A 16,533-nucleotide genomic window follows, 5' to 3' on the forward strand; every position below is an offset into this window, starting at 1 on the left:
CCCAAAGCCCTGTACCAGGAGGCCAAAGCAGACCCCAAGTTGGAATTTCTGCCCCCCTTCGACCTTCACAAAAAGACCCCAAAAGAGGAGACTCTCTGCAGCAACACAAACATTCATTGCACGTATCTGTCCCAGGGGCATAGTTTGAGGACCCCTGATTTAGTGCAATATAAAAAATGCAAATAATTTTTCTGTGGACCACCAAAATTTTCTCAAGGACCACCAGTGGTCCATGGACCACCAGTTGGTGACCGCTATTCTAGTCCAACCCCCTGCTTAGGCAGGAAATCCTACACCATTTCAGACAAATGGTTGTCCAATCTCTTCTTAAAAATTTCCAGTATTGGAGCATTCACAACTTCTGGTGGCAAGTTATTTCACTGATTAATTGTTCTCACTGTCAGGAAATTTCTCCTTAGTTCTAGGTTGCTTCTCTCCTTGATTAGTTTCCACCCATTGCTTCTTGTCCTGCACTCAGGTGCTTTGGAGAATAGCTCGGCTCCCTCTTCTTTGTGGCAACCCCTGAGATATTGGAACATTGCTTAGTGAACTAACTTTCCATGAGTTCAGAAGAGACCGAGATTTTTAAAAAATAGCAGTCGTAGTTAAGTATCCTTTGAGTAGATATAGGTAATCCTTGACTGACAGCCATTCATTTAATGACTATTCGAAGTTACAACAGCACTTTAAAAAGTGACTAATAATGAGTCAATAAGTCCTCATACTTATGACCATGTGCCACGATGGTGCAGTGGCATAGTGGTTAGAATGCAGGCTACTTCTGCTGCCTGCCGGCTGCCTGCAATTTGACAGTTCAAATCTCACCAGGCTCAAGGTTGTCTCAGCCTTCTATCCTTCCGAGGTGGGTAAAATGAGGACCCAGATTGTTGGGGGCAGTATACTGACTCTGTAAACCACTTACAGAAGGCTGTAAAGCACTGTGAAGCGATATATAAGTCTAAGTGCTGTTGCTATCCAAGCACCCTATGATCAAAATTTGTGATCGAAACTTGGGCTCTTGATGGTGGGTATGTGCAATATTTACAATAGTTGTAGAGTCCTATGGTTTACATGATCACCATTTGCTTCCCAGCCAGCTTCAGACAAGCACAGTCAATGAGGGAAGGTGGATTTGCTTAAGGGCCGCCCAATTTGCTTAAGGACAGTGATTTGCCTAACAACTTGCAAAAAAGTTGTTATAAAAACCACTTGATTGTGGTTATAAGTCAAGGACTACCTGTATTGTCTAGAATAGAATAGAATAGAATAGAATAGAATAGAATAGAATAGAATAGAATAGAATAGAATAGAATAGAATAGAATAGAATAGAACATAGAACATAGAACATAGAACATAGAACATGGAATGGATTAGAATTAGAATTAGAATTAGAATCCATCTTCCAGGATGTTTTTGTCCACTTCCTGATTAAATGATAGTCGTCTGAATTTTTGGAGCCTTCCTTTCACAACCTCACATGGTGTGATCCTGACCAACATTCAACCCTCACACAAAGTTAGCTAGACACTGCCACCTGCTGATTGACTGAGAGACAAGCAGAAGGTGACAGTAGCTACCGTAGCTGGATGGATGGCATCAGTAGATGACAGAACAGCTAGCTGATGGATGACCAGATGGATGAAAAAATAGCAGTACAGCAGCCCATCTAAGATATTTTTCTGTTTTCGCAGAGTGATCGATTGCAGGCCGTCAGAGGGTTTAGACATGGAACATGGGAAGTGATCACTTTTTTCCGGCAAGCTCATCAGCAGCTAACTTTTAAGCTACGCTGCCTGTGAATCAAAAAGCTATGAACAACCTCAAGACAGTAGTCATTGACAATCTGATCCTCCTTTTGATCCTCTATCCCAGAGGTCCCCAATCCCCAGGACTGCGGCGTACTGCTGGGCCACGGCCAGTGGTGGGATTCAAATAATTTAACAACCGGTTCTCTGCCCTAATGATTTCTTCCAACAACCAGTTCACCAAAGTGCTCAGAAAGTTAACAACTGGTTCTCCGGAAGTGGTGCGAACTGGCTGAATCCCACCACTGGCCACGGCCCATTTGGAACGAGACTGTGCAAGCGGCGGGTGAATGCACGTGTGCGCACAGCCTCACTCACATAAATAAAGCTGTGCACGTGCAGGCATGCACCTTTCCCTCATGTAAAACTATCTCCCCTTTCTCCCCTCCCCACATCTCCTTCCATCCTGGAAAGTTTGGGGATGGCTGCTCTATCCAGTCCCCTTTAAAAACCATTTATCCCAGGGGTGTCAAACTCGATTTCATTGAAGGGCACATCAGGATTGTGTTTGACCTTGGAGGACAGGGGGGGCATGACCAACTGGATGTCACTCATGTCGGGGGCTCTTGTGGCTCCCTTTCAAGCTCCGTTTTCAGCTGTGATAGCCTCCTGCAATGCTCTGCCATTGAAAACAGAGGTGGCCCTCCCGAGTTCCATTTTCAGTGGCAGAGGCACCTCAAGCTGGTCCTTCGCTGTTTGCAGGGCGGCCCTGAGGGCCAGATCTAAGCACCCGCAGGGCGGATGTGGCCCTCAGGCCTTGAGTTTGACACCGCTGTTGGTTTTCAGCTCTGAATTCCCTAGTTCAACCCTACAGTCTTTTTAAATAAATGCTTCTTTTTATTGCTTCTTCCAAACCTGGCCACATCTAGCATTAATAACACCAAATTGGAGTAAGAGGAGGAGGATGGTATCAATTCAGATATGAAGTTGATGGCGATGATGGTGTTATCCATTCAGTCATGTCCAATGTGACGATTCACTGGGCCAGGTCTCTCCACATCTTCCGATCTAGCTCTCCTTCTTAGCGACATTTAGTACTGTAAGAAACCGCAGACTGCTCCTGAGTGAAGGAGTAGAACGTCTGCCAATTTGAACTGAGGTAATGGAATGTGAAGCAACTGGCAGTTGGAACAGAGTTCTTATCAGGTCGGGAGGAGCGGAGTAGAACGTCTAACTCCTTAGCATCAGAGCATGTGAATATAATACTATATAAGAAATACTAATGATCTGATTAGTCATTTCGAAAAATCCTTTCTTAGCGAGCACCTAGAAGCCAAGAGGAACATATGTGCCAAATTTTAAGATTGTAGGCTTTACCGTTCTGGAGATTTTGTGATGAGTGAGTGGTATTTAGCTTTTATATATATAGATTCTCTCAAACTGAATTGCTTTCTCCAGTGAATTCCCCTGCATCACATAGCCAAAGTAAGTGAGATGCAGTTTTGTGATTTTGCCTTCCAGTGACGTGTCTGGTATTATGCTATCCAATACGTGTTTGTTAATCACCTTTGCTGTCTGAGGAATACACAAGAGCCTTCTCCAGAAATCAACTCCAGTTGATTTCCTTCCTGCCTTGCTTTTTTAAGGTCCAACTTTCAGAATCATAGGCAACAACCTTCGTCAGCTTTCGGACCTTCGGACCTTCCGCCGCGGGCTTAAAACATACCTATTTAATTGTGCAGGACTGAGCTAGATTTTAAATTTATGGGTTTTAATTGGGTTTTATTTTTTATATTTTAATAACGGGCTTATAGAATAAGTTTTTTAATTGTTTTTATATTGTATTTATGTGTTTATGTGTCTCAATTGTCATTGTGACCTGAGGACGAACTGAACTATGAATTATTTTATGAATGCATCACTCTTTAATAAATATACACACCTTTGTCCCAAGGTAAAAAGCCCCAAATATTGTAGTCTTCCTTTATTTAAGGAAGCTACTCAAGTCTTGAATGATGCATTGCAAAATTTAGAATGTCTGGACCGCTCTCCTTCTTCCTGTAAGCCTAATTGCATTTGAATTGGGGTAGAAAATGTAGAAAATCATCAGTCTTAATGAGGCTGCGAAGACTCTTAAAAGAATCTTTAAGAGCTGCAAAGGTCAATAAAGGGGGGAAAATTGAAAGGATCCAGACTACATTGTCAGCCTTTTTTAAAAATCCCATTTTTTAAAAAAAAAAATATTCTATTCTTCGGACCTCCAATATTGCTACCAACCTGCCTTCCATTGAGGACCTGTATACTGCACGGGTCAAAAAGAGGGCTGTGAAAATATTTACAGACCCCTCACATCCTGGACATATATCCATCCGGTATTTTAAAAAATAAAAATTATGAATTTGGTTGGAAGATTTCCCAACAGAGGTTCTTGTCCTTTGCTGTAAAAGGTGATTACATCTAAGCTGCCTTTTAAAAATGAAAAATACTTAGTAGTTTCTACTAGCTAGAAGCATCTGAGAGTTATGCTGCTGAGACACAAATCAGTGATTCTCAAGCCAGACATAGGTGTTATGTAAATACAGTAGAGATATTTCTCAAGACGGTGAAAAGAATGGCCCAAAGTCTAACAGTTGTAAAAGGCAGGAAGAAGAAAATCCCCAGGATTTGGAGCAGATGCATATATATATATATGTCCAGTGCTGGGATTCAGCCAGTTCACACCACTTCGGGAGAACCGGTTGTTAACTTTCTGAACAGTTTGGTGAACTGGTTGTTGGAAGAAATCATTAGGGCAGAGAACCGGTTGTTAAATTATTTGAATCCCACCACTGTATATGTCTGTGTATATATGTTACCATCTGTACGCTGATGACACGCAGCTGTACTTTTCCACCCCGGGCCACCCCAACGAAGCTGTCGAAGTGCTGTCCCGGTGCTTGGAAGCCGTACGGGTCTGGATGGGGAGAAACAGGCTCAAGCTCAATCCCTCCAAGATGGAGAGGCTGTGGATGCCGGCACCCCGGTACAGTCAGCTGCAATTGCAGCTGACTGTTGGGGGCGAGTCATTGGCCCCAATGGAAAGGGTGCGCAACTTGGGTGTTCTTCTGGACAGACGGCTGTCGTTTGAAGATCATTTGGCGGCCGTCTCCAGGAGAGCCTTTTACCAAGTTCGCTTGGTCCGCCAGTTGCGCCCCTTCCTTGACCGGGATGCCTTATGCACGGTCACTCACGCTCTTGTTACCTCTCGTTTGGATTATTGCAATGCTCTCTACATGGGGCTACCCTTGAAGTGCACCCGGAGGCTCCAGTTAGTTCAGAATGCAGCTGCACGGGTAATAGAGGGAGCCACACGTTGCTCCCATGTAACACCACTCCTGCGCAGTCTGCACTGGCTTCCTGTGGTCTTTCGGGTGCACTTTAAGGTCTTGGTTACCACCTTCAAAGCGCTCCATGGCTTAGGGCGCGGGTACTTATGGGACCGCCTGCTGTTACCTTATGCCTCCCACCGACCCGTACGCTCACACAGAGAAGGTCTTCTCAGGGTGCCGTCCGCCAAGCAATGTCGGCTGGCGGCCCCCAGAGGAAGAGCCTTCTCTGTCGGAGTTTCTACTCTCTGGAACGAACTTCCCCCTGGTTTGTGCCAATTGCCGGATCTTCGGACCTTTCGCCTTGAGTTGAAAACGCATTTATTTATTCAAGCGGGACTGGCTTAAAAGTTTATTAAATAATTTTAATCGGGGTTATTTATGCATTTTAAGGGTTTTAAATTGATTGTTTTAAATTTTGGCCATTAATGAAATATGTTTGTTTTAAGTTTTTGTTTTAATTTGTATATTGTACTGTTTTTATTTGGCTGTACACCGCCCTGAATCCTTCGGGAGAAGGGCGGTATAAAAATCTAATAAAATAAATAAATAAATAAATAAATATGTCATGTTGTCACTAGAATAAATGAGGCCAAACTTTCCCTCTCAAGAACAGAAAATTGTCCTAATTTGGAATCCAATATTCCTCCTTAATTCCTGAAAAATGGAGGAAAAATTCTAATGCGGATGGGACAGTATGCAATTCGAGGATTTTTAAAATGTTAATTTGATCCCTTAAGATTTCTAACCCCTGAATCATCCAAACTCAAAAATGGGAGGATTAGGTAATTTGGCCCCATAATCTCAAGTATGCTCTAAAACAGGGGTAGTCAACCTTTTTATACCTACTGCCCACTTTTGTATCTCTGTTAGTAGTAAAATTTTCTAACCACCCACCGGTTCTACAGTAATGTGCCGTGTATCGTCATCTGTGCATGCCTCTCACGCATCGTGGATTGGGTTTGGGAGGGGGGCACCGGCTACCAGCTCTGCTTGTCTGTTACAGCTGGGTGGTGCAGGGGGAGATGCACGAGATATTCTGGGATGAGGCTCTTTTGTTTGCAGTCGCACTATAGCGCCATTTAGTTTCACTTACGTAACGTGAACTAAACTTATGTGCCAGCGATACAAATAGTATATTTTCAGAAAATTAAATTGTCACAGGGAATTTTATGAAAACCTAATGAAAATGTTTTTAAATAATGCTATGAAATTTTTTTTAAAAGCCAATTAAATTTTAAAAAAGGAAAGTGCTTCAGTATCGGACAAAACCCCTACCGTCCACCATGAAAGCTGGAATGCCCACCAGTGGGCAGTAGGGACCAGGTTGACTACCACTATTCTAAGATCTAGACTTGCAAAAGATAGACAGGAGATTCACTTGGCTCCCTGTCCATTCTCAGATGAAAATTTGTCAGGATATAATCCTCATGAAGATCCCTTTCTCCAAGATTCATTAAATGAATTGTAATCTGCTAAACCAGTGTTTCTCAGTCTTGGCAAATTTCAGGTGTGAACTTCAACTCCTAGAATTCAACAGCCCGCATATTGGCTGGGGAATTCTGGGAGTTGAAGTCAACACATCTGAAACTTGCCCAGGTTGAGAAACAGTGTGCTAAACTACTTAATGAATCTGCATCCAGTGACCATTAGTTCTTTTATCTACTTGATGGAAGGCATAGGGCATCTTCTGTCTGCAATTCTGTTTCATGTTCTGGAATGATTAGGGGACTGGAAGCTAAAACACATGAAGAACAGTTGCAGGAGTTGGATATGTCTAATTTATTGAAAAAAAAGGAATGGGTGTGATCTGATAGCAGTCTTCCAATATCTAAGGGGCTTCCCCAAAGAAGAAGGGGGTCAACCTATTCTCCAAAGGACTCCAAGGCAGAGCAAGAAGCAATGGATGCAAACTAATCAAGGAGAGAAGCAACCTAAGAACTAAGGAGAAATTTCCTGACCATGAGAACAATTAATCAATGGAACAACTTGCCTCCAGAAGTTGTGGGTGCTCCAACAGTGGAGGTTTTTAAGAAGAGATTGGACAGCCACTTGTCTGAAATGTTGTTGGGTTTCCTGCTTGAGTAAGGGGTTGGACTAGAAGGCCTCTAAGGTCCCTTGCAATTCTGTTATTGTGTTAATGTGTTGTTCTTGCTATTATTATGAATGAGCTACTTGGAGGAAACCTGCTATTGGTGTTTCTGTATATATTTCATGGACGATTATGTGTCTTTAGGTGTAAGAGAGAAATGTAGGTGTATGTATTTCTTTCCTTTTGATGGGAATATATCAGTGAAAAAGAAAGATCATACTGTCCAGGTTTTCCCCATTACAAATAGGAGCACATCTGTGAATGCATAGGAAATTTAGCCAAATGTATCAGGAGCACAGCCTGCTACATGAGTAAAAATGTGCCAGAGAGAAAAACATCTATGAAATGCAAATTATTCCGGATAATCAAAACTGGTGAACTAGAAACTGTATTCCTCAGTATCTATCCTGATGGTGGCAACTCACCAAGAAAAAGAAATGAAGTTATCACCTATGTTTGACTGCCATAAAAATAATAGCTGTGGGATCATTTGGAATGGAATGATAGTTAAACATATCAAAATGGTTATGCCTTTATAGAATCATACTCTGAATAAAAATAAAGGTAAAAGTTTCCTCTATCCAGTGTCCAACTTTAGGGGAGCTCATCTCTGTTTCTTAACCAAGGGAGCCAACATTGTCTGATATGCTTCCATGGTCATGACTATACACCCAGGTCCATGGAACGCTGTTACCTTCCCCAAAAAATGGTACCTATTTATCTATTCACATTTGCATGCTTTCAGACTTCTAAGTGGGCAGGAGCTGAGGCAAGTAATGGGAGCTCATTTATCACATTGTGCTTGGGTCTCAAACAAACTCAGTGGCTTTAACTGCTGAGCTGTCGCACTGCAGTTAAACTTATACTCTGAATAGTTTATACAGTTCTGATCTCTAATCTTCAAAGAGAATAAATAGTGCCTTGCTGAGAAAGGTGGAAAGAAAGTCAATCAAAACGATTAAAGGGGTTGTAGTAATTCCTCTTGGATTAAAGGTTTGGAGTTTTTAGCATCAAAAAAAAGGTCAGTAAAGGGAAACACGATCAAGATGCTTCTCAATTTGTTATATTACTAGAACCTAATGGATCTAATCTAATCTACTAGAATCTAATGAATCTAATGAAGCTGATTGGAGCAGACTGATGACATGATGAGAAATCTGGGATTGATTTTTTTTAAAAATGGGTCTCCAGATTGAAAAGATGAAGATGATCACCACGTAATTAAGCAATGGCCATGCAGTTCAGAGACATAAACATAGATTACACAAATTCATATGGCAAGCATTGGCTTTGCCCATCCATCTTACGAGAAGAGTCTCGTAAACTATAAGTTAGGCCAGGGGTCTGCAAACTTGGCTCTTTTATTTTTATTTTTATTTTTTTATTTATTTATTTACTTACTTACTTACGGGACTGCCTGCTGTTACCTCATGCCTCCCACCGACCCGTACGCTCACACAGAGAGGGTCTTCTCAGGGTGCCGTCCACCAAACAATGTCGGCTGGCGGCCCCCAGGGGTAGGGCCTTCTCTGTGGGAGCTCCTACGCTCTGGAACGAACTTCCCCCTGGATTACGCCAAGTGCCTGATCTTCGGACCTTTCACCGTGAGCTGAAAACACACTTATTTATTCAAGCGGGACTGGCTTAATAGTTTTATTAAATTTTAATTGGGGTTTTAGTATTTTGGGGTTTTGAATTTTAAATTTTAAATTTTTTAAGGTTGGCCATTTTTCTAATAGGCTCTGTTTTTAGTTTGGTTTTTTAATTGTATATTTATTATGTTTTTTATCTTCTGGCTGTACACCGCCCTGAGTCCTTCGGGAGAAGGGCGGTATAAAAATTTAATAAAAATAAAAAATAAATAAATAAATAATCAAGGAACCACCAAGAACATTTCTGTCAATGCTAAGAAAGAACAGGGCAAGCCACTTGTATATAAACAGAGAGCAAACCAACAGGTAACTTTTTTTTTTTTGGTGCGTGGATTCTATAAATTCTGTGGAATAACAGCAGAATGTTGAAATCCTGAAATCCACACATGTCAGTTCAGACCTTAAGTTTTGCTCTCTTCAAAAGAAAGTTACTTCTAGGTAACTCTCGGTGCAGCTACTAGGAGTATAAGGCAGCAGAAGTGAGGACTTCTGTTTACCATGAAACTGCTGTGGCAAATTGCAAAGACCCACTGAAATGGTAATTTTTCTGAATGACTCAATCATCAGTTTAAAAGCATGAAAAGGTTGGAGGTGGGGTGTAGCATAGTTTTCTCATATATTAGGACATGCCTGAGTGGTGATTTAATTAGAAGTAACTGAAATGGTTTATCTGAAACTGTTGTGTGTTATGAATCCAAGCTTCATATCAATAGCATTTGTTGATTAATATTTTAAAGCTCCTCTTTTATTTTTATTGCTTCTCCTAGTTAGGATATTTTCTGACTTCTCAGGGATGTTTAACATTCCAAATAATCACAAAGCTTGTTCTTTATTTCTTATTTTATTTTGGCCTCATATTATCTCCCTCGGGCTAAAATAATGTTACGCCAAGTACACTAAATCACCAATTTTAGTGACATATTCTTATCATAGGCTATAGATGGTTGCATGGTTGAAATGTAAAATTTGTTACTACCAGTTCTGTGGGCATGGCTTGGTAGGGAGGGTAATGTGACTGGGTGGGGGTGGCCAACTTTTTTTTTTTACTTTTAAAAGCATTTTTTCTACAACCTCTTTGGCCAAAGAGGTTGTAGAAAAAAATGCTTTTAAAGTGTTCTGACGATCCCAGCTGAGCCGCGCGATCATCAGAGGCTTTTTTTTTTATTTTTAAAAGCATTTTTTCGGCCAAAGAAAAAATGCTTTTAAAAAGTAAAAAAAAAATCTTTGATGATCACGCAGCTCAGCTGGGCATGCGGGGGGGGGCAGGGATTTTTGCTACCAGTTCTCTGAACCACCTGCCATCATCGCTACCAGATCAGGTGATCTGGTCTGAACTGGGAGCATTTCACCCTTGGATGGTTGGCTGCTGAGCTGTTAGCATAGGGGCATCATATCAGAGCTGCAAAATATGGATATACAGGGGACTCCACATTTTTAAAAAATATTATTTCTGCAAAATTGGTGTTTTGGGATGGATTTGCATGTTTGACATCATCATCTCTTTCTGCAAAAAAATGTTCAACCTTTCAGGAATGGATTTGGTTCCTTTTCACATTTCAAGTTTTGTCCAAATTTTTGTTTGGACAGAACTTTTTGTTGCTGCTTCTCTAGTCAACTGTTTGTTTTTTTACATTTACTGTTTTTTGTTTTACATTTACTATTCATGCCTCAACTTCATTCCAGTTCCTTTCAAGTGTCAAAACTTTTTTAGTCTCTCGCTTTTGGATGGACACACAACACTTAAGTTGATTTGGTCTTAGTCCTGACCCTTTGCTCCGGTCTTTAATCTACTTGGATCATTTGCAGGAATGTAAGGATTCCAGACTGGTTGCTCTCTTAACTCCACCCTCTGACTCCTCACTAGCAACAAGTTCCCATTTCAGATTCAGGGCTAATAATTTGTGTGGCATTAAATGGGGCTGGCTGCAGTTTGGTGGAGCAATCTTTAAGCAGCCTCCTTTAGCAAGAATTCAGTGCTGCTGTAAAAGGTGTTGCCATGTTAAATGCCATTTTTTTCTAGTGAGAAATTTCTGTAGCCTAGGATGACCTTTCCTTGCAGCTGAATGTGAGGTTCAGATTGCAATTTGCAAAACAGCACCCGCCGGTTTCCGAGTTACTTTTGACAAAGAGACGATGGCTGCCTTTGCAGTGCCCTCGCTGGAGGCAAGACAGCAAGACCAGAGCAGTCAATGGCCCTGAAAGTCCCAGGTTGTTCCAAGTGATAAATATCTAAGTGACGACCTCTCTACCTAGTGGCTGCTTTTTAGGGGTCATGCTGCAAAGAAAATGGAATAGAAAACTGCCAAGTGTAAATGAGAAGAAATGCTTGATCTCTTAATTCTTTGATGCTAAGGGGATGGGGGAGGGGAATAGTTAAATCTCTTTTAAGTCAAGCTTGACTCCTGTTGTTCTCACAGATGGATCTTTACAGCAGAGGGAAAGTGATTTGTCATTGCCTTAGAATGATGGGATCATAGAGTTGGAAGCAGAGGTGGTATTCAACCGGTTCAGACCGGTTCGCCTGAACCAGTGGCAGAAATTGCAGGTGGGCCTGCCCACCCGCCCCAGCTTTATGCAATCCTATTTAGGCACATTTTTGAGGCTGGGCACATGCGCGGAAGATGCACGTGCGAGCAAAGCACATGCGCAGAAGGAAGGGTGCATGTGCAGAAGGTAGACGCATATGCAAACCCGGGGCACGCGTGAACGAAGCAAGCATGTGCACGAGTGGCGAACCAGTAGTAACATAATCCGAAACCCACTGCTGGTTGGAAGGGACCTTGAGGTCTGCTAGTCCAGAGGTCTCCAACCTTGTCAACTTTAAGACTTGCGGACTTCAACACCCAGAATTCCCCAGCAGGGAATTCTGGGAGTTGAAGTCCACAAGTCTTAAAGTTGACAAGGTTGGAGACCCCTGTGCTAGTCCAACTCTCTGCCCAGGCAGGAGTCTTCATATCATCCCAGACAAAGGGTTCTCCCACCATTTTTAAAAAAACCTTCAGTGATGGAGAGCCCACAGCTTCAAGAGGCAAACTGTTCCATTGATTAATCAGGAAATTCCTCCTTATTCTGAGGTTGAATCTCCCTCTGATGACCCATTACTTCTTGTCCTGCCCTCAGGTGCTTTGGAGAACAAATGGATACACACACACGCCTTCCCTGTGGTAGCCCTTCAAGTATCGGGAAATGGCTATCGTGTCTTCCCTAAGCCTTCTCCTCCTTAGGCTAAACGTACCTAGTGCTGTGGTCCGCCAGCAGACAGCAGAGCTGGCGGCAGACTCGGACAGTGAGGAGGTTGGGGAGGAACATGGGCCAGTCCTGGAGTCTGGGGAAGGCTCGGATGAGGGCTCTGCATCAGAGAGAGATGAGGCCAGGGCCATCCAACAGTTATCATCCACCTTTGAAGTCGGAGATAAACGGGGCTGAAGAACAGCTGGAGCCTGTTCCCGATATGTGCATGCACAGAGCTGTCAGGAGAAGGGAACAATTAAGGAACAGAGGTCGACTTGGGAGTAAAAGCACAAAGGAACGCGGAATGGCCCCTCCCATAGGAAATAAATAGGAGTGAAAGGGGAGTGGTGTTTGCAGGAGACAATTAGTTCGTTTCATTAGTGTGAAGATCTGTTCGTGACTCCCAGAGACTCCTTGCCAAGTATTTTCTTGTACAGCATTGCGTTTGGACGATATCTGCCTGGCATCTCTCCAAGCCTGATAAGGTCTGTCATTGTAAATTCACCCTTGAAAGACTGTTTGCCGGGACTTTGCTGGATGTGAATGAGAGGAATTCACATTAGCTTAATAAAAAGGGTTTTTTTTTGGGACAAGGAGTCTGCTTCATGCTTTTGTGAAGCCTAGGTCAGAACAGTTAGTTTCCTTAGCCTCTCATGATAATGATTTAGCCTCCAGACCCTTCATCATCTCTCTTACTCAACTCTGCACTCTTTCTAAGGCCTGAGCATCTTTTTTTGTATCGTGGTACCCAAAACTGGATGCAGTATTCTAAATGTGGCTTCACCCGGTGTGGTCTAGAGCAGAGGTCTCCAACCTTGGCAACTTTAAGACTTGTGGACTTCAACTCCCAGAGTTCCTCAGCCAGCAAAGCTGGGAGTTGAATTCTGGGAGTTGAAGTCCACAAGTCTTAAGGTTGCCAAGGTTGGAGACCCTGGTCTAGAGCAATACTATCACTTCTCATGACATTGATGGTATTTCTCTTATTGGGGTTTTTTTGTTTTTGTTTTGGCAGCTCCAGCACCCTATTGACTCATACTTAAGCAGTGTCCCACTAAATGTCTATGGAGATTCTCAATCATCCAGGTCATGGTTGTCCCAAACATGCTTTACAGAAGGCAACTGGATTTTCTTGGGGTTTTTTTTTCTTAAAATGGTTTCGCTTCTCATCCGAGAAGCTCCTTCAGTTCTGCAAACTCAACTTTTTTTTAATTTTTTTTTATTAATTTACATTTATATCCCGCCCTTCTCCGAAGACTCAGGGCGGCTTACAGTGTGTAAGGCAATAGTCTCATTCTATTTGTATATTTACAAAGTCAACTTATTGCCCCCCCAACAATCTGGGTCCTCATTTTACCTACCTTATAAAGGATGGAAGGCTGAGTCAACCTTGGGCCTGGTGGGATTCGAGCCTGCAGTAATTGCAGGCTGCTGAGTTTTAATAACAGGCTATCTTACAGCCTGAGCCACCACGGCCCTGAACTGAAGAAGCTTCTTGGATGAGAAGCAAAATGTTTTCAAGAAAAAAAAACCCGAAGAAAGTCCAGTTGCCTTTTGAACAGCGCCTTTGGGAAGGTGGTCCATTGGACATCTAAATCCCTCTCACAGGTACTATTGTTGAACCAGGTGTACTGCCTACACTGTCCTTGTGCATCTGCGGTGTTTGGTTTTTTTTCTGCCTAAATGCAGGACTTACTTGTCTTACCATTGAATTGCATCTTGTTGGATAGTGTTGTGACTGAGGCCCAAGTAGTGATTACCAAACACAATTCAGTCCTTGACGAACTTATTTTATTAAACAGCTGAGAATTAATTCATTCTCAGCTTAGTCCAAAACAAATTCTTCATAAAGTTCTTCGGCCTTATCACCAACCTTTGTTGTCTTTGGCAACCTGCCAAAGGCTTTTCTTGGCAAAAACCCCACAAAGTTCAAGAGACGCTGACAAGAAGCAATGGAATCAACGTTGCTTTTCCACAAAGAACCCAACGGCTCGTTGCTGCTCTTTTAAGCCTTATGGAAGTGGTCAGTCATCTTCTGGCCTTATTCCCGAGTCGTCCTTTTTTCTTCAGCTGCTCTTGCCTTCTGGCAGCTCTTTGCATGCGTGCACTAGGAACAGGATCCTCCTGTTCCTTTGCCTCTCTGCTGTCCACCTCTGGAGGCTCCGGAGTCTGTGCATCACTCTCAGATAGCCCTGGTCCTATGTCTGCCTCCGATGCAGAGCCCTCGTCCCGGCCTTCCCCTGACTCCAGGACTGGCCCATTGTCCTCACCAGCCTCCTCACTGTTCAACTCCACTGCCAGGTCTGCAGGCTGCTGGCAGACCACAGCAATAGCCTTCTTTCAGGATAAATGTATTTACACCCCACTCTCTTCTGTAGCTGTAGTATTCTCTGGTATTCTTCCTTCTAATTACAGACTCTGTTAGCTTATTAGGCATGGTTGGTAAGGATGGTTGGCTGGAAATGAATGCTGCATTGCTTCTTCCTTGAGGGGTCCTTGATGCTCTCTGAGCTTAGTTGTTTTCTTGCACATATTTCATTACCCAAACTAGGGAAAATCATCAGGGCTAGCCAATATTCTCCTTTATTGCTTCTTCCTTGTGGATTATATTCCGAGCTCTTGAAATGGTTACAACTGATCTACAGCTCAGATGTTTTCAATGCTTCATTCTTATAGCATCAGAAGACTGGTGAGAAGAACATAAAATGGTCCCAGTGGATTAAAGCTGGGCCCCTCAGTGTGATAGTCATCAACATGCGCTCAGCTCTTCCACTTCTCACTTTCCAAGCTTCAAGTGAGTGTTTCTTAAAGTGGAATTCATTGCCTTGATATCAGCAATGACCTCCAACGTGGATGGCTTCAAAGAGGGGTTGAATAAATTCAGGGAGAGCCCATCCATTACAGGCTGTTGGGCTTGAAGACTTAATATCCTATACTTGTGATGGTGAATCTATGGTACGTGTGCCAGAAGTGGCACGTAGCACCCTCTCTGATGGCACGCAAGCCGTTGTCCCAGCTCAGTTCCACCATGCATGCATAGGTGCCTCCCGCCAGCCAGCTGGTTTTTGGATTTCTGCCACACATCTGCAAGGGGACAGGGGGCATGCAGGAGATATGTGTGAATACATGGGGTCTCACATGCATGTGCAGGGGCCGCATGTGCATACGTGGGGGCGTGGAAGCATGGAGGGTCACGTGCATGCCATGAGGGGGCACTCATGCATGCACAGGGGTGGTGGAGCATGGGGGGTTGCACACGCATGCATGGTGGGGAGGAGAACAGGGGGTCATGTCTGCACGCTGGGGGGGTCACGGCACATGGGTCGCATGCGCATTGCATTATGGGTTGCTTTTGGCACGCGACAACAAAAAGGTTAGCCATCGCTGTCCTATAGGGCAGGGTCATCAAACTCACAGCCCGTGGACTGGATGCGTCACGCGCTGGCTACTCCCACCGCTGGTTTAGCAAAGGGGAGAAAAGTCACAATACGTCACACGACGACGCTGTGACGATGCACGTTTTACACCTCTGCCATAGGGATTCTGCCTTTAAATTCTACTTCACTATGTTTCTCCAGGTAGATTATAGTTATCATAGCTCAGGGGGTTCAGCACTGCAAGTATTCCCACTGGCTGAACAGGTTGCAGATCTCTTAATGAAAACAGGTCAATGTTTACTACATTTCATTTTTGCCAGCAGCTGTGAAAGATAAATCCATCCCCACCCACCCAGGGTCCATTTTGGAGAGCCATGTCGGTCTATGGTGGTCAAAATTTGGTAACACCTTTTTTGACTAACAACTGTCATTGATCAGTTTAAGGGGATCGTGTTATCCTCCATGGGGATGCTGTAACAATTGTAAGTGTGGAAAAAAGCCACTTTTTTCAGACTAACAGAGTTGGAAGAAACCTTGGAGTTTCGGGTGTGCTTTAAGATTTTGGTTACCACCTTTAAAGCGCTCCATGGCTTAGGGCCTGGGTACTTACGGGACCACCTGCTGTTACCTTATGCCTCCCACCGACCCGTATGCTCACACAGAGAGGGTCTTCTCAGGGTGCCGTCCGCCAAACAATGTTGGCTGGCGGCCCCCAGGGGAAGGGCCTTCTCTGTTGGAGCTCCTACTCTCTGGAACGAACTTCCCCCTGGTTCACGCCAATTGCCTGATCTTCGGACCTTTCGCCGTGAGCTGAAAACGCATTTATTTATTCAAGTGGGACTGGCTTAAAAGTTTTATTAAATTTTAATTGGGGTTTTTTATACATTTTAGGGTTTTAAATTGTTTTAAATTTAGGCCATTTATGTAATATGCTTGGTTTTAAGTTTTGTTTTAATGTGTATATTGTGGGTTTTTTACTATTTGGCTGTACACCGCCCTGAGTCCTTCGGGAGAAGGGCGGTATAAAAATCTAATAAAATAAAATAAATAAATAAATAAAAATTGGAGGTCTT

At 43.2% G+C, this 16,533-nt stretch overlaps 1 protein-coding gene across 1 annotated transcript in view; it reads left to right on the top strand.

The window, feature by feature from the left end:
- CDH4 (cadherin 4) overlaps positions 1 to 16,533 on the top strand; it is a 536,732-nt gene that overhangs the window by 403,608 nt on the left and 116,591 nt on the right. The window lies entirely within an intron of this gene.

This window comes from Ahaetulla prasina, chromosome 3, assembly GCF_028640845.1.
Source record: "Ahaetulla prasina isolate Xishuangbanna chromosome 3, ASM2864084v1, whole genome shotgun sequence".
NCBI classification, from domain to species: domain Eukaryota; kingdom Metazoa; phylum Chordata; class Lepidosauria; order Squamata; family Colubridae; genus Ahaetulla; species Ahaetulla prasina.